Raw genomic sequence first — 23,940 nt, forward strand, 5'->3', positions numbered from 1 at the left:
TCCCTCTGTGTGTGCATGTATGCATTCATGGTGTCTTTCATTGCTTTCAGTTAAATTTGCCATTCTCCAACATTTCTGACTGGAGATGTTAATTTTTTTCTGGCTCACTTTTGTCACTATTCTTTGAATCTTGCCAGAATCCCTCTTTTATATGGCATCATGAAACTGCTTTTTTGTCTCATAAAAGAATGTGTGTGAGGTGTGGTGTATTAAAATTAGCATTTTTAATTATTTTCATCCTTACACATTTTTGTATTATATCAATCTCAAAGCTGAATGTTTTGTTTCAACTACATTCTGTGAGTTATTTCTAGAGGAAGATAACTAGAGTAGTCGCTTTCAAAAGCATGTATTTGAGCCCTTCACATTGTGTAAATGCATAGAGTAATGTGTTTATTGTGTGTCTCAAACCTCACAAAACTTATTTTCAAGCTGCGAAAATAGGTAAGTACTGGAGGGAAGGTACATACTATATCTTAGAAGTCTTAGGAGGTGAAAGACAGATCAGAATTGCAAAACCAACACCATCCTTTTCCATCGGTAATTTTGACTCCTATTATCAACACACAGTTTTCCAGTATAATAGTGTGTTGCTGTTTCCATAGATATATAACTATTTCAGATATGGACATAAACAAGGATATACTGTTTACTTACTTAATAATGGCAGCTAGAATAGTATATGTCAAGGTACAGATACCACGAAGTCAGTCCCAAGTACAAAGTAACAATAATTTAATGAAAAAACAGCTCAAAAGAATAAAAATTGCTTAACAACAGCAAAATAGTATTCAAAAACAAACACAGACCAACCGTTTTTGCCTCAAAAAGGAGGCAAAACAGAGTCCCAAAGTCCTAAAAAATCCCAACCCACTAACCAAAATATCCAGCAGAGGTATTCGCTATCGTTTCAGCAAACACGTTCCAAGATGAAGTAAAGTCGTAGTCAAGCCGGTCCAGAGGTCATCCACAGCAAACAGGATACAGCAGCAGCGTCAACATCCAATCCAAAGTCAGGGCACAAGAGCGAACACGATGTCCAGAAGCGATCCGAGGTCCAAACCAAGAACAATAGCAAATCCCAAAGAATCCACAAAGTTCAAGACTCACAGGGCTCACAGGAATCACAACCCAGCATAACATGCAACCCGGCATACACTTTGCCAGTCGCAAGGTCCCTATTGCAACCAACCCTCCTTTTATTACAAACCTTCCTCTGAGTTGCAATCAGCCAATACCCCACCCTCAGCTGCTTCTGCATTCTCCTCCAAACTAGAATCAGACAACACCCCACGCTCAGCTGCCAGTTGTGCTGCCCGAGCTGCTCTTTGCCTTGCCTGCCAAGCGGCCCTTCTCTTGCTTCTACTTACATCCTCCCAAACAGCAGACAAATCATCTTCCCTCCAAGTTTCATTCCCAACAGATCTTCTGAATGTGCCACTACTTGTAGGCTCCTCACCCACTTCTGCTACTTTTGTCCAATCCATCTCATCCACAACCTTATCAGTGTCACTCCCAGCACTTCTCATAGAAACTGCTTCATTGTCAAACCCAGCATCCCCATCAAACCCTTCGACAACACCTTCAAAAGACATCAGTGGGTTCAGTAAGCATTTGCCAAATCCTCTCCTGCTGTTGCTCTTCTATAGGATCTTGTTCCCGAGTAGACCTTTCTGCCTGCCTACTCTCCAACTCTCTGTTGTTACTACTACTCAGAGACTCATCCACAACAGTATATGCAAGAACCTGGAGAGAAAAAGAAACACCTTCAAGAGAACAATGGTTAATAAAAAATATTGGAAATTATGAATATGGACAAACTGACTCAGTTAATAACAAAATACCATGGAAAGCTCAAGAAAACAACGGATTGGCTGCCTTTTAAAGAATATATGTTACGAGAGAAATGAAAGATGATAATATAGTTCAATCAATTAAAAAGAAAAAATTGTCTCACAAGGAGGATGACCAAATAGGTGGAGCATAGAATAAGAAGATGGAACTTAAAGACAGTAACTAAACCATGATGAAGAAGACTGGAAGTACATTAACTCTCCCCTCTCTATTTTTCCCTTATTTCCTTTCCTCTTACCTCTCCCCCATCCACAGCCCCTTTCAATTCCCGTTTATCCTTTTTACACCCATCTCTTTTTTTAGTGATATTGTAAAATATATACTTTAATAAAGATTATTTTTAAAAAATAATTTCAGTTATTGAAAATTTCTCGGCACTAGTAGAGCACTCAAAGCCTCTTTCTTTCTTCTTAATTACGACGAGGCTATCTTGCAGGAATGTACTTTGTTGAATTCAAAATCTTATTAATTTTACTCATATAACTTGCCAGCAATATTATTGGATAATTAAAGAGATATCTATGATATATAGTTTGAAATCATTATGTTCCACATTTTGTGTGCATTTTGTGTGCATTGTGTGAATTCACAGATTCAATCAGTTCAAAGACAAAGCTTGTATTAAGGACCTTTGGGATCTGCTCAAACTTTTAACTTTTTATTTTTCTGGATGAATTCTGTGTGTCTGTGGCCTTTAGAATATAGTTTGTGTCCAGAATTGCTTGGCCTCTCAGAACCTTGTTATTTTGGTAGATTATGAGACCAGGTTACTCTTTGGTGCTGATGTGACCTCTGACTGGCAAAGTCTGATCATGCAGAGCTATCAACTTGACCATTTGATCATTTCCAGGTGGAACAGTGACCTCTGACTCTTCACATCTGACCTTTGGTATGGAATATTAATAATACCACTGCTCTGGCTCCTTTTAACTTTGCATAATTGTGCTGTAAAAGGGCTTGCTATTAGTTGGCAATTGTATTTTCCTCAACACTGCTTTCCAGTTGTTAGTTTTAAGAGTTTTAAATTAAAATTTTATTTTAATTCTATTTTGATCCTTAATTGTTACTAAACTACATAAATGATAGCAAGAAGACTAGTCTCTGCACCATGAATTTAGTGTCTAACAGCTTAGTGCTATTATTTTGTTTTTTAAATTATGGCAGCACAGTACCAAAGGATGGGAGAAAAACATGGATGGACATTGAGCTGGTAATTAACTGGTAGTATTCTTAATAATAATAATAATAATAATAATAATAATAATAATATCATCAGTTCCGGTCTAAATGGCTTGCATAGAAGCACCCTACAATGCTGTTATTGAATCAGTTTGTAAGGTGCCAATGCAACACTTCAGACTGTGAAATTGAACTGGCACGTAGACATTGTGCTCCGTTCTAAACACATATTTGCCAAAACAGCTGCTCATAAGATGAGGCTGCTTAGACTTTTAATCATTGCTTCCCTCTGCTAGCTGGGATTTTCCATTTTCAGCAAAGAAAAATAGGTCAGGCTATTATAACACCAGTTCCTACAAATATTATTTCTTCAAACATACATTTTCCAGATAAAGCTTAACTATTATGTGGCCGGTTTTAACAAGTCCCAATTATCAACAAATTCGCAGCAAACAAAAATAAAACAATGAAGAACTCTGCAGGGCAAAGTGTATAGTATAAAGGAGTCCTCAGAGCATTGCTGTATAAAATTAATCTGAAGCCAAGAAGAGTGAGAGGCCAAGATGTAAAGGAAGTCTCAGAATGGTTGCAAATGCTTATGGAATTATACTTCATTGAGGAATATCCACTTCAGATCAGAGGACACGAAGAACCAGGAACTATTTATTAAACTTCAATGGTCAGTTCAATAAACAACTTCTTCATACCCACCATTTCACAGATGAAAACTAGAATATGTATTGCCAAATAACATTAGAGTGCTATCAAAATGGCAGGAGCAATTAATGAGGAAGAATAGACAAGTTAGGAGAGACTGAAGCAATTTTCTTGTGCCTGAGAAGGGCAAGACTTCCCCAGTCATCTCTGTCTCCACTGAGTTAATTGAGTGAAAAGTACTTTGCACTTTTAATTCAGTTTGCAGCATCTGAAGTAAGATGAGGACTCTTGCTGCCTAGAGAAACAGCTGTGGATCCAGGTGGGAGGTAAACTGCAATGGATAATACAGAACATTGGATAAGCGAAGGCTGGATAAGTGAGAGACTACTGTAATTTGCAATATAGTCATTTGACAGTCACACTTCAAGGCATTCAAATAAACAAACAAAGACACAGCTTTCTCTATGCTTGTTGAATCTGAGATTTCAAGCTCATCTGAATGAGTGAAAAGAATTCTGTGCCAAACAACACTGGTCAGAAAAAAGAACCAGTCATTCTCATGATGTTTGGACATTAGGAGTGTGCAATTTTTTCAATAATTGTCATAAGCTGTATCAAATTAATTAAATTTGTACTTACAGCACGATATCTGACTCACAGGCAAGGCTCGCACCAAAAACTTAAGAATTGAAACTTACCCAATACTTTTTCGCTTGAATTTTGTAAATCTCGGAAGCCTTCCAAAGTCAGTTTCATTTTCAGCACACGGAAGCACAAGAAAGAAAACCAAAGCCTTTCCTAAATAGAAGATATTTGGGTTAATATGAGAGAAATTCAGCGAGATAGCTGTTGTGGCTTTTTAAAAATGATTTTGTCAAAACTTTAAAAAATTCCCTAAAATCAGTAGATGCATGAATATTTCTGAAAGTTGGGGCATGTTATCTTATGTCATTTTATAGAAAATTCAAGGAGATAGCTCTTGTAGTTTTTAAAAAATGTTATTTATAAAAATTTGAAAATTCCCCAAAAATTTTTGGATGACTGAACCATTCTGAAACTTGAGGGGCTGACAGTGGTAACTGAGCTCTACTATTGTAGGAAGTTTCACCCCAATAGCTGTAAAAAACAAGGGAGAAAGGAGCCCCTGAAGTTTCCCCACTTGTGTAATTACTATAACGGAAAAGTAACAAAATTTCGTTACTCTTGTTATAGTAACAAAATATTCACTAATGATACTTTAGAAATACTTTAGAAAGAAAAATTCAGCCCCTCCTAATTTTATAATGAATTTTGAGACATTTTTTCATTGATTGCACAGCCCTATTAGCCATGTACTGCTTCAAGAGGATGAATTAAGGTATAGAATTATAATTCAGTTACTGAAGACCATTAATAACAAGGTTGTATGCATACTTGATTCTAGCTTCATATGATTCACAGAAGATCAAAGCAACTGGTAACATGAAATTTTGGAACTGAATTTTTGAAGTTTTGTGCTAGGTGAGGCATATGCAAAAATGCTGGAAGGCCTAATGTTTAGGTGGGTTAGTTTTCACAGTCATGCTGCCAAATAGGAGCCCTTTTAGATAACACAGTCATTATAGTTATCTGTACTGGCAGCTTTGCTACACAAAGGCAATGGATTTACTACAATTAATGTGAACCCAAGCCATCTCTAGTGACTGGCACCAAAGATGATGATGAGTAGAGAAGCTCAACAATGAGATGATCTGAAATTTCCTGATTGTGTGTGTGTTCTCTTGGGAAAACTCACATAATTGCTTTCTTCATCACAATAAAAAGGTCAAGAAAATGAAACAATCTTTTTCTTCTGTCCTGCAAACCCTTCCAGCCAGAGTGACCATTAATAGGGAAAGCTTTCATTACCCTGGTGATGGACCCGACTTTGAAATACCCACACCTATAATTGAAAATAGATTTTATTGCAGTAAGCCTGGAACAATCACTTACAGTTGCTTCTCCCACTGTGACCTTAACTTCCCTGGTTTGCTTGGCTCTTCTTTCTGCAGAAAGACGTTCCAGTTCTTGATTTGTCCTGTATCCTTCTTGGACGGGGACTCTCAGACTGCAAGGGAAAATTACCACAGGCACACTGAGAGGCTCAGTTCTTTTTCCAAAGTTTCAATGTTTCCTTTGCCTTATTCCTTTTTTGTTGTTTCCTAAGTTATCTTTCTAACTCAAGACCATGAATTCAAGTGTATTCCAAAGGAACACTTTCACAGAGCCTCCAAAAAGCAGCTCTTCCATGTTTTAGTTTAATGTCATGCCAAAAAAGCTATATGATGTTGCATAAATATTTTTTAAAATATAATTTGGAAAATCTACTTCCTTTTTTTACTGCAAACCACAGAAACCTTAGTTTGAATCCCTGACCATTCTGGGAGTTCAGGCTCAAAAAGTAACTTTTCTAAGAAGTAGTAGATAGGTACAGAAAATCTGTGGTTTTTTGTGGGGGTTTTTTTGAAGCCCTTACTGTTGCACTCTTTAACTAGAATTTTTTTTTTTTAAAAAAAAGCTGGTATATTTCCCAAGCATTATAAAAACAAACAAGGGTTCCCCTATGGCAGTTATTTATTGGTTGGGGAGGGACACAATCCAGCAATCTCAGAAAATAAAACCAAGCTGCAGGTTCAGATCATATACATTTCTTAGGTTGCTGCGTAAAATTTGGGTTGTGCAAGTTTCAAACTAGAAAAGACTGCAGTCATAAGGTCACACTCTCCATTATGGGCTTGTCTACAATTGGAAAAAATCCAATTTTGTTGATCTGCATAGAATGCACATTTGCCTCTTTATGCAACACACACATAATGGAGAGTGTGTCTTAAGTGGCCACATATATCTCATGGCCAAACCCACCTCATGTCATCATGTTTCTGGAAAACTCCTCCCCTTCATACTATGGCCACCCATACAGCAGTGGTCTCTTCAAAAAAAAAAATCTTCCTGTCATGTATGCAAATGTATGTATTTCCACCTAAGGTGTCTTTAGCCATCCTGACATGTAGATATTTGCTTATACTGATATACCACATACTTGTTTTTTTAATTAAATTTAAAATTGTATATAATCACTTTCTGATGAGAATGTTTTGTGACCTACTGACACTTGTCACATCCCACCAACCTGTTCAGGTCACCCCAACTCCTCTCCTAGCTCTAATGTGAACTCACCTATTGGGGATGGCCATGTTAAAAAAAATCCTCAAATTCGCTGGATCTTCAGCCAGAATGCAGTACAAAAGGCAATTATTTTAAAAGTAATTTCAGGGACAAAAGAAGAGTTGGGATGTGAATCATCATGAATGTTGTGTGTCAAGATAGCAGCCAATACGAGGTGAGTACAATTTATTTTGTCACCATAGACAGGCCCCATGTTGTTTGTGTCAGCGTATAGCATGCAATTTATTTTTTTGTTCTGTGTACTTTTTTCAAGTACATAACAAAAAGCAATGTATGGAGATGAGGATTTTCCCACTCAGAAGCTGTGCAATTTTCCATGCACAATAAAAAGACAACTACTATAGGTTTTTACTGCGAAGTTATGCATTTCTCAGACTCTTGCCATTTTCAATTTACATTATACTGGGAATAAAAAAAAGTTCCTGGAGGAAGTTTTCTTCCTATATACATTTCTCAAGAAATCAGGTACTCATATTCGATCCCAATCAGGAAACTGATGAATTTTCATTATAGCCCTATTATGTTTGTCTAACATATTGTGCCTAGCACACAAATAGCACTCCAGCTTCACTATGTTTATGTCATTTTTCTTATGTTAAATAGTTATGCCAACTTAAATTTCTTTTATAGTACAAATGTGTTCATCATTATCTTTCCTTAGATGGATGAATGTGTGTCATTTCCTTACGCTTACTTTCCTAATATAAATGCCAAGCACTTAACTTTTAAAAAAAAGATACACGAGCTTAAATATTGCCTTTCCGGGGTTTACAGATGAAAAAGAGGTCTTTAGTTAAGCACATGGTTTAAATGCAAAGATTAAGATATTATGCTCTAGGTAAGTCTGTATCAGCTACTATATTTATTCTTTGTTCATTGTGTAAATATAAATTTATGAGACTATTTTATTTAAAGCCAGTCCGTTTTAGTAAGAGTCTAGCTTGGGGCTCTTTTACAACTTCACAATATTGTCTTCCAGCTGCTATGAAGTACTTTATTGATGAACTGATTTATTACGATTTTACACTGCTCAATAACTAGAACTCTCAGGGACTTGTACAATATAGCACAAAACAACGAACAAGATCCAATGGAGTCCTTTTATCAATAGCTCCATCCCTGAAGCTAAAAGAGGAACAATTCTTCTCTGCCTGCCACAGCCTAGCTTAAATAATTGTTTAGTATAGAGATGAAGAATGCCCCAGAACAGGTTTCTGGGCAGCACAGGGGGCGCTTCCAGATTTCTAAGCGGGGGGAAAAAAGGGACCTGAGAGCAGGTCCCCACACAGATCTACTGGTCCTGGGATTTCTTCCCCTGCCATCTTCACTGGCCTCCCTTCTGTTTCTTGGTATAAAATGGAGAGCGGACGGGAAATATCAGCTGGAAGTCTTTTTTTTAAAGTATATGATTATGCGCTGATCCACATATGTACATATCCAAATAGAATGAATACAAGCATATTCACATGTGTGCATATATAGATCAGCACATAACTGAAGGAATTTTTAAAAACTCTCGCCAGATTTTTCCCTTCCCCTAATTATTTATTAAACCTCTATTTAAAGTGTTAAAGTGTTTACAGTATTAATTAAAGAGTTTCAGAGAGTTCTAATGGCCATTTCCTGTTAATCAGCTGTGTGTCAATTTGACAGCTCAGTCAGCTGATCAGCTTTTAAAAAGGGATGGACATCAGCTGGAGCAGTCTCCACAGAGGGGTGGAGGGAAGGAAAACATGTGTTTTCAGGCTTGCAAGGTCACACAGACATGCAAAAATTCACATCTTTTAGTCAGAAATGGGATAAAAGGGAACCTTTTTATTCTGCAATTTACCTCCTTTGTAGCAAATCATTGCAAGTTTCCCAGTGATGTCGCCTAGCCACCATATGGAGTATGCAATCATTAGAAGACTGGGCTATAAACTCTTTTATGCATTAGAACTTTATCACATGAAGGTGGCAAACACACATTGAAGTAGGGCTTTCACCTTTGGTGATGGTTTCTATTGTACAATGTCTTACACAACTGGTTACCAGTCTGCCACCTCCACACAATAAACCTGCCCTCTGCTATTGATGGATTAACCTGTTAATAGCCCCTGATTGTGTCATGGTTGGGGGGGGGGGGTTGGCCTCTTCTCTTCTCACCACTCCCCCTTGCTCTAATGAAAAGAACAAAAGAAGTTTTTTGTTTACTTAAATATCACCAGAATTACAAAGTGGCTTTAACAGAATTATTTTTTAAAAACCTGAGCAGTGGAACTCCAGAAGGGCAGAGTTATGCTGCTTAACTAGAAGAATGTCTGCGAAACTTCAGATTGCCAAATACTTGGAAAGGTGCAATAGCGAGAGTAAACATGATCCCTTAGCACATAAATGCTGTGGAATAGCAGTTTCGTGCAATAAAGTCCTTAACTGAATAATCTTTTCAAAAATATACAAACTGAAAACATCATCATTGGGTGTTTTTATGGAGTCATACACAAACAAAATAACCATCCTCCATTGTCACATAATATGGGAAGAAGCCTAAATTACAATACATGTCTTGATAGGACTGTTATAAGGAAAGGCTACAAGATGTCCCAAAATAGAGATCAAACTTTTCCTTGTACTGTGATCTCTGGGATCATTGGTGACTTGCCTGGTAGGGAGCCCAATTTATGAAGACGGTAACATATCAGCTGGAAAAGTTGAAGAGATTGATCTTTTCATTTCTTTGCTTGGAAGGCCATGCTTTAATAAGTCCTGAAAGCATTTTATAGAGCAGCTATTAAACTTGTGAAGATCTGACATTCTTTCAGCCACCCAAATCTTGTTTCTAAATTGAATTATCAGTGACACATTAATGTTCATTTAAAAAGACTAGTTATTTTCTGATATTTGGGTTTTCTGTCAAAATTTTGTTTACTCAAACTAATAGTAATTTTGTAGAATCTTTCCTTTGCCTGCTGCAAACAACTGGAAAAAATGCCCACCTCCCTTCATTGGTATCTCTTCCCTTTGTGCTCTTCTTGCTTTTATTGCCATATCTATAACAACTGTGACATCTTTGGAATACTCAGATCATGAGAAACTGTATTATATTCCCGAGCTGTTCACTCTTCCTCTTGACTCCTGACCCAAATTCTTCCTGAAAGCATTCACTTTGTGAAAGCAAAAGCATGAATGCCTGTTCTTAGAAGACTCCAGCCCTTGCAATCTTTCCTACAATGGTACGAATAATAGTCTTCTTTAAAATAATCATCTTCTTCTGATTGGTGCAATCTACACACTATTCCTCTCACCTAAGGGCAGCTCTCATCTCTTCCCTGTGTTTTGCTATTTGGTATGACTAAGTCCATCTTTCAAGGGTCATGGCTCACATCACGCTGCCTGAGGAAGTCTCTGTTCAAAATATCTACAAAATCTTTATTGCTTGATGAAGACCCATTCATAACTCACAATATAAGTCCAGCATCACCAGTCCTTACTTTCCACCTGAAATAAAGATTCCCAATTCAGTGTGAGTTTTGGACGTACCTTCCTGACTGTAAATTCTGGAAGTTGTGGTCCAAAAAAGCACAACCCCATTGGGTAAAAGTGAAAACAAGTAAAGCTCAAGCAATTTCTTCTTTCTTTTCTCTCTTTCTTTCTTTCTTTCTTTCTTTCTTTCTTTCTTTCTTTCTTTCTTTTTTCCTCTTTACTATTTCCTGTACAGTAGAAGCACTATTTCTTTTTAATTCTTGAAATAGAATACTTAATATATAATAATTAATAAATTATAATTCATAATGTTCTTACAATACAAAAAAGCAACATAATAAAATACATAAAATAGAAGTGAATTATCTGGTACTAATACAGTTCAGAAGCACTAAGGGCTTCATCAGATGGACCTGGGGAAAATGTGGGAAGGGGGGGAATTGTCTTCTTTGTGTGGGATTCTGTCTTGAAAGAAGATGAAGAATTTACTTACCCTCATCACATAGGATCACCTCCTCTCGCATCAACCACCTGCATAGTGGAGACCCAAGGCACCATTCTTAAGATACGTCACTTCTGGCATACTTGACTTCCCCTCCAATCCCGTTACTCTTAAGGAGACAGGAGGCATCATTCTTAAGGCAGATTTCTCTCCATGGGCTCCTCTGCTCTCCCTACCAATCTGCTTATGCTTGAGGAGATAGGAGGCATCATTCTGAAGGCAAACCCCAAGATCACTATAAAGGAGAAATTACAGCAAAAACAAAGTTTCTAATTTCAAATTATTACATTCATTAAAATATGCCATTATGTCAGGCTCATGAAGTAGGATTTTGGAAGAGAAATGTGTTGGGTAGGAGACCACCCAGAGATATACCCATTACTCCAAGTCACTGAAGAGATTCAACATGGACAAATTTGACAGATTCCATCCCATGTGTCGCACCCCTAGGCTGCATAAGCACCTTGAAACCACGCTGCAGCCCAGAATATAAGCAATCAAACTATTTATTGAAGATTATAAGTGAGCACAAGCAAATAAAGTTCAGAGTCAATAAAATGAGTTAGAACCACAACAACAGTATACTTAACAGTCTTGAAGCAGGAGTCCAAGAAAGTCACTTAATGTTATAGTCTGAACACGAACTTGTACTTAGTCCCACAAGAAGAACAGACCAAACAGGATTCAAATCCAAGGCAAGAAACAATCAGGAAACCACAGGGAACACTGGAATGTAGGATTAAATTCCAAATATAATCCAAGGTATTGATAATCCACACGGCAAATACACAGGAGTATTCCACTGGATTCAAAGGTAAAACAAGCCAGGAACTTGACTTAAAGGTCCATGGCAGCAAGGCACACAAGAGCACAGAGGCAAAGATCTTTCTCTCTTGAATTGCAAAATTGACACCTGAGCAGAGAAAGGACAAAGTATTTAAGGAGAATTCAAGGCTACCCTTCCATGGGAGAACTATTTCTCTCATGGAAAAAATACTCATTAGCGTGCTTCAAAAGCAGGCATTTACTCCTTCGTAAACATTCGCGCTCCCTTCTTCTGTGAGTGAACCCTTCCTTCTGTCAAATATGTCATTCTCCTCCAAACTAGAATGCCCATCTGGCAGCTGTTGAACTGACCTTGACTGGGGAAAATAATGTGGTTCAGAATGCCTGCTTGCAACTATCTCTTCTCTGGTCCCAGGATTCTCCACTGGAACAATTCAGGCAAAGGTGGCTGTATTTCAGGCACAAATCCAGAGTCCTCTGGCAAAGCAGGTGCAGGGATAATTACTGGCTGGACGGGGCCAATGTCAGGCTCAGACTGAGCTACAACACCATGTGTTTTCCCCAACTTTCTCCCATTTCCACTCAAATCATGAGCTCAGAAGATGATTTCTCCCCAACTCCTGGCCTCGCCCTCCCCTGTTTCTTAATACTTCTAAAACTGTTCCCTGACAAAGCATCACGGATGGACAGGCAGAAGTTAATTCAGATCCACTATGGTTTTCGTTCATGTTGAAGCTCATCGTATTGTGAGAATTGTCATCTATTGAAGGGGGAAACTGGCCCGCATATTTAACAACACATATTTAACAACAATTTGATTTGTAGTGATCAGCAGGTCGTGTATTTTGTGGCATGGAGATAAATGTGATCACCTGCTAATTGCTGCAGAGCAAACAGCTTACCCCGTAGGAACCAAAAGCTATAGAGGCTTGGGATTAATTCCAATACCTCCAGAGGTTTGAAGACAGTTTAACCCATTCCTTGAGGACTTGATCTGCTTTTGATATGTGAATTAATATATTCTTACAAAAATTGTAATGTTAATTTGAGATAACTTTTCTTCATAGGAATATTAAGAATATTTATACTAAAACTGGTGAATTGATCTATGTAGTGGAATATGTTTGACTCCTTAAAAACAGTGTCAGTTCAAATAAGCAATCTTAAATTTCAAGCACTTGCTTCCTCACTCATTTTTTAAAATGTTTCACCAGTTACATACAATGGGTTAATAAAATGAGAATAGTACATTTTACCACAGCACTGAGTTTTGTTATGCAAAATAATTTACAAGGTAGCCTTACTGAAAATATGAAATTTTCCAAAGAAAATATTTATACTCTAACCATTCTTTAGTCACTTGCAAAAATGTCCAGGCTTCTATTTCTTTCACCTATGTTAACTGCATTACAGTTTATAAACTGACAGATTTTTACTTGTACTGCACATTTTATAGAAATTAAGCATACTGGAACATGTAACATCTATACTGTTGATGAATACTGATTAACACCTTAATAAAGTATGATAATAGCACATGCCCTTAAAATTATTTCACTTTCCCTAAGGTGAGGTGTTTTGTGGGCCCTTCTACACATGCCTAAAACCCCCAGAAGTAATTGGAATAAAAGGGGTGTGTGGCTAAATGATGTTGCAGGTAGAATTGAATTAAACGCTAAAACGCATGTGTTAAAAAGGTGCGCTTAAAACCCGGCTCCACCCCCAAAATGCATACCTTCATATGACTGTCTACCCCTGCAGTCATTCAAAACAGAGCTTGAATTAACAGTGAGGTGAAGAGAGAGATAAGAAATCTGCTTGCGTTTACATTGGGATCTCTGCATGTGCGCAGATGAGGTCCAGCGCATCTGGGAGATTTTTAAATAAAAAAACTTCTGCCAGATGTACCCCATCCACCCTTCATCTTGATTCACTTCAAAGGAAGATGTGATGACAGAGGGGAAACATTTCCCAGGACTGTCAAGTCTGTATATGGGCTTGTTGTCAGGTCCTGGGATTTTTTGCTCCAGTTTTAAAAGCCACATTTTGGTGATATCTGGAAATGCCCTGAGTCTCCATGGGCCAAATAGAATATGCTCAACTCAAACCCCCTGCAAACAGTCCACACAGTATATGGCCAATTCCACAATAGAAAAACTGCTACCAGCCATTGCTCACCCATAAGGAGAACTGCATAATCCTCTGGAGAATCTCCAGAGTAACCCCAGGAAACTCCAGGGTGATCCCTGTTTTATGTAATCTGTGGACAACTTTATCCAGGGCAGCCCAGTGACCCCACATAAAAAGATCTATTCATCAGCCCGAAACAGCTTCCCAGCAGAACCTCGTTGCAGAAAACACTTTTTGTGATCACTTGGCTTATTGCCCCATTATGACCTCAGCAGCAAGACTCTGCCAGGGAGCTGCTTCAGGCTTCTAGGAAGACAGGGTATCAGTGCCATGGTATCATTGACACAGTCGGCATGTGGACTCTGACAGGGCATTGGGGCACTTTCATTCCAGTACAAGTGGACTCCCCATGGTTGTTGTATGTCTTTCAGGCTGTAACTGTAACCCTAACTGGACTCCCCATGCTATGTCTATGTCAGTATTTCACTGATATAGGTGCAGTACTGGGTGCAACCCTCCACCTATTGTTAGCCTTCCAGTCCATTAGCTGTCAATAAAGAAATGGTGACAGCTGCAGTCCAACAACATCTGGAAGGCCAAAATTTACTCATCTACAAATGTGAAGTCTTGGCTCTGCCTTTTCCTCTCCTTTGCTTTAGTTCCCTCTGTTTATAGGGCTTCCCAATAGTGTAGATGCCTCCCTTTGTATTATTTTTTGGGTGGAGCATAAGAACCCCCTAGAGGCCTGCCTTAGTTGGTCTATTCCATTTGCCTGTACAGAGCTCTCTTGCTAGATGACTACTTTTTTCTGCATCAGAGCTATAGTGACCAGAAGCTTGGGCATTGTCTGATACTCCTAGGCCCAAGCAATCCAAAACAAGCATCCTTAGCACCTGCATTCAGCTAGTATTCATATACCACTAGTCCCAGAGACAACAGAAGCTTTTGACCAGCTTAACCTTCACAAGGAAGAAGATTGAGACAGCTCATGAGCACCAGCTCGTAAACCATTGCTTTGCATCAGAGGCAGAAGACTTTCAAGGATTCCAGAGAGATGACTGCAACCAGCAAAATCTCATTTTGTAATGTATTGTCCCAAGCTATCTTATAATAGTCCTGGGTGGAGTTAACCCTTTATTCACCTTGTTTTCAGTAAAACTCTTTTTGGTTATCTTTTCACCTTGCCTAAACTGGCTCTGTATGTTAAGGGTCTTGATCTTAACAGATGGTATACAGATAGCCTCCGAGTAAAGCCAGACACTATAGTTTTTTCCAAAGGTTCAGGCATGCCATCACAATAAATATTAATACTGGGAAAAACTGCCAGTTGTTCTGACCATTACTGATGTCACCTAAAGTTTTCCTTTTTTTATTTGTCTTTCATTCCTTACTTTACTAGTTCTTGTAACTATACTGCATTTAAAGATTTTTGTTCCTGAAGTTTCTTTTTTCAAGTTGGAATGAGCACCTGCACAGGAGGTTTTCTCTATATACCTCTGGGAGACAGCAAACAGGAAATATGTCATTTCTCCACCACAGACATCAGAAGAGCTGCAAGAGAAAATCCAACAAATGTTACGGTCAGCGAAAGACAAGAGGGATCTTCTGTCCTCTGCAGGAGTCTACCGGATACCATGCAACTGTGGACAAGTATACATAGGGACCACCAAACGCAGTGCACAAACACGAGTCAAAGAACATGAAAGGCACTGCAGACTAATTCAACCAGAGAAGTCAGCCATAGCAGAGTACTTGATGAACCAATCTGAACACAACATATTATTTGAGAACACACAAATGCTGGACAACCACCATGCCAGACTACTCAGAGAACCTATTGAAATCTACAAGCATGTGGACAACTTCAACAGAAAGGAGGAAACCATGAAAATGAACAAAATCTGGCTACCAGTATTAAAAAACTCTAAAATCAAAACAGTAGATGGAAACCAACACTGAGGGCAGAGGAGCCCCAAGGATGGCTAATGACTGAACAAAGGATGCCCCCCGGGCAAGAGATAAAACCTTTCCAATGCTAATTAGAGTGATTAACTGAAACATTAATGCTGGCTTCCCAGTGACAAAGGACTCTTGCCACACCCTGGACTCTCCACAGATATATATTTACCTTCCTTGCCTAGTTTCTCCATGCTTCACAACCTCTGAGGATGCCTGCCACAGATGTGGGTGAAACGTCAGGAGAGAATACTTCTGGAACATGGCCACACAGCCCACAAGACATACAACAACCCTGTGATCCTGGTAACTGTCTCCCATGGTTAAATATTTTGGATAGAGAAATTATAGTTTTGACATTCTTGGGTTGGACACATCTATTAAATCTTGTGGCAGTTGTGAGCATATTGTAATTGTTATTCAATTATTTGTGTGTGTGTGTGTACATATACACTCCAACTTTAAAAACCAAATAGCCTATTGATATCCCCTTTTTTGTATTCCAAATTGCAAAAATATAGTTTTTGTGTTGATGTTCAATGCCAGCATAAAGATGACTTTCACCAAAGTAAGGCATTACTTTGGAAGAGTTGATAGCAGTGGCATGACCACAGCAGAGAAAACTGAGGAAGTCTCCTTGCTGGCTCTGGAGCATTTTGAAATCCAGCAGGACAGTTTTATCTCCTGACAAAGATGATTTTCATTGATGTCCCCATCTCACCCCCATCACAGCACTAAGTGCCATTTTACCCCACCATCTACATCACATCCATCACTTATAGCATCCAAGAAAGTTGTAGACATGATGACATAGAGGTTTGATGGCAATCCTGGGTTCAGTTTCCTACTTGGACATGGAAATCCATGGAGTGATCATGAACAAACCACATTCTCTCAGCTTTAAAGAAATCCAATAGCAAACACCGCCTGAATATATCTTGCCAAGAAATTCCATGATAGGTTTGCCTTTGCTGGAAGCAACTTGCAGGCACACAGCAACAAAATTTTTAAGCAAGATTTATTTATATATATCGATTTATTTTTTATCCCTCCTTTCTGCTGACTCAAGACAGCTGAAACAATAAACACATTTTTATTATATTATACTTCTACCCAGATGTAGTAAAACAGCCCTGCATCAAGTAAAGCCACTTGTTTTTTTCAGGGTTTCTAGCCAATTAAGACACATAAAGATAAAATATATATTTGGTGTTTTTCAATTCCTGGAAGCCCTATAACCAATTTAAAAGGGAATGGTAGGCATGCTATTTGCACAAGAAGATGGCCATTTTTGAACCAGTAATAAGGGGTACGATACATAGAAGTTTTTTAGATCAACAGTGACTGGAACTCTATAGATCTTGAATACCAGAGTATGGCTATTGAGGTTGTAACCAAAGCTGAATCTGAATGTTGTCCAAAAAAACACAATGAACCCAATCAGGAAATTAATATCTTTTAGAAATACACAAGTTTACTATGTTATACTTTAACTTGGGGGAAATCAAGTAACTATAGATTTGTGGTATTAAAATCATATGTACCAAGAAAAAACTTTCTTTTCATACACACATGGTTAAACGCTTGTGCCAAAAATTTGACTACCAGCATTTGGGCCCGCTGTGTGTCCTAAATCCTGAGAGAAACAGGCATGTCTGAAATGGCCCTCAGCGTTATCTTCAACCTCAGAATAGTGCAAAGAATAATTAGGAAATATGTGCAATGACAATCGGAATGGCCACAGTGTAAAATTCTTAGATCATGTGATCTTAATATTTATATTAGGATGTTTTTAATGCTTTGTCTCAGTGTTAAATGTTGTATATGCCTATGTTTTAATGATTTTAATGGTTTTAACTTATAGTTATATGTCTGTGCCTAGTTATTATGATTTTTATTATATGTATGTTGGCATTGAATTCTTGCCATTAATATGTTGTTAACTGCCTTGAGTCCCCCCCAGGGGTGGGAAAGGCAGTATATAAATATACTAAATAAATAAATAAACATATTCCAGGGCCTCAAATGACAAAAGAGTGTTCATTTTAATACAACATATTCATGAGGTCAATGAATTGGCCATAAGATATTTGCTTCTAAATGGCAGAAGAAATGCCAGGAGCTACAGCAGCTAGAACATGGAAACTTTGGTTCCTTGGATAGCTGGCCTGTGTGGTGAGGAATCTGGCATGAAGTATGATCCTCAGGTTTTGAATTTGACCTGCCCACCCAGGTTGTCTACTAGACAATCCCTACACAGGAAGACCTATAAAAAGCTTCCCGTTTGGGCTGGGTCTTTGCCAAAGCAATGAAATCTTCCTGCCTCTGACACATTTTTGTCTCTAATTCCCAGAGTTGTTCCCTGTTCCTGATTTTGTAGTTCTACTCCCTGACTCAACCCTGATTGCTACCAAAGGCTCTGCTGTGATGGTACTTCCCCATGATATGTATCTGGGAGTATATTAATGGCCATTCTGAGATATTAACTATATGTAGGAGCCTCCAGTGGCACAATGGGTGACGGCAAGACTGCTGGCTTGAAGATTGGGCTGCTGACCTGAAGATTGCTGGTTCGAATCTGATGAAAGAACGGATGAGCTCCCTCTGTCAGCTCCAGCTCCCCATGCGGGGACATGAGAGAAGCTTCCCACGAGGATAGTAAAAACATCAAATATCTGGGTGTCCCCTGGGCAATGTCCTTATAGACAGCCAATTCTCTCACACTGTCGCAACTCAGGTTAGCTTCACCTTGCTGTATACACCAAACTGCACACGTTGAAGTCTTTTTAGTTTATTAGAAAATAGAAGATAAAAAGTTCTTTAAAAGCAAAAGTAAAGTTCCAAAAGATAGTTACAAAATAAAGCCTTGGAGAATAATTCAAGTAATCACAAAGAACAAACGAAGTCCTATTAGAGCATGACAAAGTCCCAAGAACATGAACACAAAGGCTGCAAGGTAATCCAGGGAAAACGAGAGCTTGCTTCTTGGTTGAACGGAAGTTGCTTTGACAGAGGTTTGTCTCCAAACACATTGCTTTAATACCCTTTGCAAAGCATGAAAGCATTTCTCTGGCCCCTAACCTCCCTCTTGTTTGCGATTCTCACACTCCTCCAAACCCTGAATTCCAAACAGTCAGCTCAATCTAAAGATTCCATTTCATCAAGGTCATCCTGCTTGTTAGTTTGCTAAGCCTCATTATCAGACTGAGAACTGTCCCCCTTTTCCAAGTCAATTTGCACCTGGCTAGTTTCAGTATCATCAACACCATTCCTTGCTGTGGGAAAATGAACTTGCACTTTCTGTTCCTCATCTTCTACAACAGGGACATTTTGAACCTTATTTTGAACCTGAATCCCATCAACCTCATCAGAGTCAATCTGAAGTTCCAGCTGAGTCACAACACACACCAGAAACAACTTGCAGTTTCTCAAGTCACTCCTGACACGGAAAAAAACTTCATGCAATAAAATCGTTAGAGCAAGATTGTGGGGCCAGATACCCAGGACACAATGGAAAGCCCCAAAATACATCACCTCCAGCTCACTAGATTTTATTTATTTTATATTCCACCTTCTTCCTGCATAAATTCAAAGCAGCTCATCCTTCATAAAATTGTCCAATGACCTTTTAAAGCCATCTATATTGGTAGCCATCATTTCACCTTCTTGTCATTGTGAAATCCATAATTTAATTGTGCATCATGTCACCTTCAGCCTCAATTATCTTACATTCTACTATTATTTTGTAAGCGAGTTGTCAAAGAAAATATCTTACTTATGCTTATAGGGCACATCTATGTCATCTGCCTCCATGAATGGCCATTTTTGCCACTCATTTCCCCTTATGCTAGGTAATTTTCCTGATGATATTATTCTCAAAATAACCTGTGAAAATACATGGCATTATCTATTCGCTGTTCCATATTTTCCAAGAATAAATATCACTAAATGATTTTCCTATTAAACATGATATTGAAAATGTGTTGTCGAAGGCTTTCATGGCCAGAATCACAGGGTTGTTGTGTGTTTTCTGGGCTATATGGCCAAGTATTCTCTCCTGACATTTCACCCACATCTATGGCAGGCACCCTCATAGATACCTCACAACCTCTGAGGATGTCTGCCATAGATGTGGGCGAAATGTCAGGAGAGAATACTTCTGGAACATGGCCATACAGCCTGGAAAACACACAACAACCCTATGGTATTGAAAGCTTCAAAACAACTCATCATAAAAATGAACTGAGTGATAAAAGGGAAATACAACCAATTCAATATTTAATTAGGCTGGCAGCTAACATTACATTAAGCCTGGTAGGCCAGTTTGCCAATCCACATGATGAGCCAACCATAATAAGCAAAAACCAACCTTATACTGATATGCCAAGGTATACAGTTGAAGCTGTTACAAAGTTTCCATTCAATATTTTATATGACTCCTCACTGTCCTCTTTGCCCATAAATAAACAATTTTCTTCCCAAACCAGAGGAACATTACATTCAAGCTATTGAACTGGGCAGGTTCTTTCTTGGCTCTGGGAAGCAACATTTTGTGCTCCATCGACCTGTTAAAACTGTCCCTGTGCCATCTGAGGCCTAAGAGTTGTTAGTATTTTTTCTCCACCTAATTCTAATTAAACTATGGATTTACCCATGAAAATGCATGAGGTGTGCTACTGTAAAATTCCATATTTACTTACTACTTCTTATTTGCATTTGTTGCACTAGTCATATAACCAACCTCAAGAAACCACCTATTAAGAAGTTTCAAATATCAGCATTTTTGAAACTGAATTTTAATTCAGAAACAAAAACAGAGTGCCTGATGCATTGAAACACATTTATATAGACTGTGTTGAGAGAAAGGACATTAAGAGATAGATTGACTAATTGACTGGCTAACTAAAAGCATCTGTCTTACCTACCTAACCTCCAATTGCCCAAGTTTAGCTGGGGCCACAATTGCTTGCTTGCTTAAACAGAGCCCAATCACATGTAAACCTTGATTTCTGAATCTCTCTTAAGCCACTTCCAGATAGCAGGTTTTAAAAACTTACTTTAGGGTTAAAGTCCTCACAGGCTTTCTTAGTGAGGTGGCTACATTTACAGAGGTAAAGGTTTACTGATTTCAACTCTTCCCCAACTCACACATCTTCTACCACTTCTTCTGAAGTTCCACTTCCACAACCTTCCACAGCAAATGTTTGTGATTGCTATTGTCCAAAGCATATCAGAATTATACTGTGCATACACAATTCCCAAAATATAAGAAAATCTCACTTTCTCTTCCCTCAGTGCTAGTCACCCTGAAATTTGTCTCATGCAAGGAGTGTTGAGGAAACTCAGCATTTTGCTGAGACATCAGCTGGTACCTTGAGACTTGGCAGTACTATATAATATGCCTTCAGTCACAGTGTTGTGATTGAAATAGAATTATTACAATATGACAACATTGCATGCCATTCTATGTACTTCTGTTTGTTACCTCATTATAGTTATAAGCTATACTGTACATTTCAGGAAAATGTGGTTTCTGTTTGGACTTCTTTTGGTTTATTTAAACAAAATGTTTAACAAAAACAAAACAAAATAAGCACCTAAACATGTTTTATCTTAAAGGACTATTGAACTACTAAAAGACATTCCATGTTCCTCTATGTATGACAGGAATAAATCAGAGATTAACATTGCTATCCTGTGCACATTTATTTATTTATTTATTTATTTTACAGCATTTATAGTCCGCCCTTCTCACCCCGAAGGGGACTCAGGGCGGATCACATTACACATATAGGCAAACATTCAATGCCTTTTAACATAGAACAAAGACAAACAAACATAGGCTCCAAGCGGGCCTCAAACTCATGTCCTCCTAGTCAGAGTGATTCATTGCAGTTAATTGCAGCTGGCTTGCTCTCCCGCCTGCGCCACAGCCCTGGCATATCTGATATTTTATTCCCTTCCTATGCTTATTTGGTCAGAAGGAAGGCCCACTGAATTTAATGGGTTTTGCTTTCTCCCAAAATGATGAAAAATTGATACTATGAAATGGTTCAGAGAAATAAAAGTGGGAGGCAGGCCATTTTAACCAAACTTCTTATTATTTCATGCATTTTGGGATGGGTGAGAGGTGAAAAACACTGTTTATTCCCAGACATATTGTTATATATGTGCAGTGAGAAAGAATAGATCAGACATGAGGAACTCTATACAGGCCAGTTTTTTTTTTTTAATTTCCCTAGATCTCCTCCTCAGATCACAGACACCCAACATGAATCCCAAATACCTCAGTTTTCCATCTGCAGCCCCTCTCAAAATAAATTTTGTCCTGCTGCTTCCTGTTTCCATTTTGAGATGCACTGTAGATGAAAATAATTTTTTGCAGAGCTCTAGACACCTTGGGAGCTGGGGAGGGGTTATTTTTAATTCCTTTATCTAATTCAGTGGCTTTCTGTGTAAGAGATTGGGATGTCCAGGGATTGGTAGGAGGCGTCAAGGGCCACAACAGTGGAGCCCTGGGCATGCATACCCCCGTGCACTCTTCTGTACCAACCCTGGAGGTGGAAGAGATGTGGGGAGAGAAAGAAAACTAGAGGCATGAAGACTGGGGACAGTAGAAACCCAGTTGCCAAGAGGGATATGAATCAGTATGAATCAGTTTTTGTTTTTGTTTGCAGTGGAAAGGAAGCTGAAAATAAAATATGGTTCCTGGATAGTCAGCTTACTGTACGTGGAGGATGCGGAGGAACTAAATGAACTACTTTCACAGTAGGTTAGGGTTGGCCACAAGAGCAGCTGACATTGGACGCTTGCTAGAGAGATGCTGTTGTTGGCAGTTTATTGACAGCTTCCCAAGCAGCAGGGATAAACAGAGCACTCGGTTTTAATTTTAGTATATATTTGCACCCCATTAAACTAGAGACACTAAATGATGTCCAGCTAACTTGCAAACTGGCAAATGTCTTTTTAAAAGCATTGTTGATAAAATATCACTTAGAACAAAATATGCATAAACTACCATATGTGTGCTATCACCCAGAAATACTATTAGCAACCACCAAAAATCAGGCACCAGTGACATTTTTTTATTTACTTACCCTACATTCAGATGTTATTTAAACAAAGAATGTGTGTATGTCACTGCATATGGACATGCACACTATATTATCTGTATACTCTTTGTATATTATGAACCAGATTCTGTAGTCTACTAAAAAAAACAAAAACTCTTGTATCAAGCAAAACAGCACTTGAGTGGAAAATCCCACTGATCCTCTCCTCTGCCCCTGTGATGGATTGTATGAAATCCTAGTGGTTTATGAGTTGCATCCTCAAAATGTAACCAGTTCAATAAAACAACAACCCAATATCCAAAACTACATCTTGTGGGTTTGTTGATTTAATTGTTCATTTAAAGGTGCTTTTATACTACCTTTCCATCACAATAGAATATTATGATGTTGGGGAAAATGGAAGGAAAAAGGCAGAGAGGCTGACCAAGGGCAAGATGGATGGATGGTATCTTTGAAGTGACTGGCTTGACCTTGAAGAAGCTGGGGGCAGCGATGGCCGACAGGGAGCTCTGGCGTGGACTGGTCCATGAGGTCACAAAAAGTCGGAAACAACTGTATGATTGAAGAAGAAGAATATTATAAACTAGTTTACAGCCTGCCCAACATTGTTTAAATCAACAATAAGAAACAGAAAAGAAATAACACTGGAAGAGAAAGGAGGCAGCATTGACTCACAAATCATACAGCTAGGATGAACAATTGGGCAAGATAAAGGTCTGTCAAAAAAGAAAAGTCCTTGCCCAACAGCAGAGACATACTGGCCATCAGGGATATTCTCCCTTAAAAGGAAATTGCAAAATTTTGGTTTTTTGCATACCAAACGAAACTCACATTTTGATGGGGTAGGATACAATGGAAGGCTTCCATTAATATCTCAAAGAGTGGGCAGGTCTGTTTGGGACAAAAATCCTAAGATATCCTACTTCCAATTTGTTTCGCATTTAAAATGTGATACTCAGCATTTTAAACTGGAAACTGTTTTGGAAGTCACTGTTACTGTTATAATAAAGAAGTTACATGCTCACAACAGCAGCTCCATTCAGCCGTCTGGCTACAGCACTCTGCACTGACATTTTTGGAGACTTTTCAAAGGCAGCTCCAGATTCACTGGATAACAGTAATCCAAGCATGATGTAA

The sequence above is a fragment of the Anolis carolinensis genome, chromosome 4 (genome assembly GCF_035594765.1).
Source record: "Anolis carolinensis isolate JA03-04 chromosome 4, rAnoCar3.1.pri, whole genome shotgun sequence".
Classification (NCBI taxonomy): domain Eukaryota; kingdom Metazoa; phylum Chordata; class Lepidosauria; order Squamata; family Dactyloidae; genus Anolis; species Anolis carolinensis.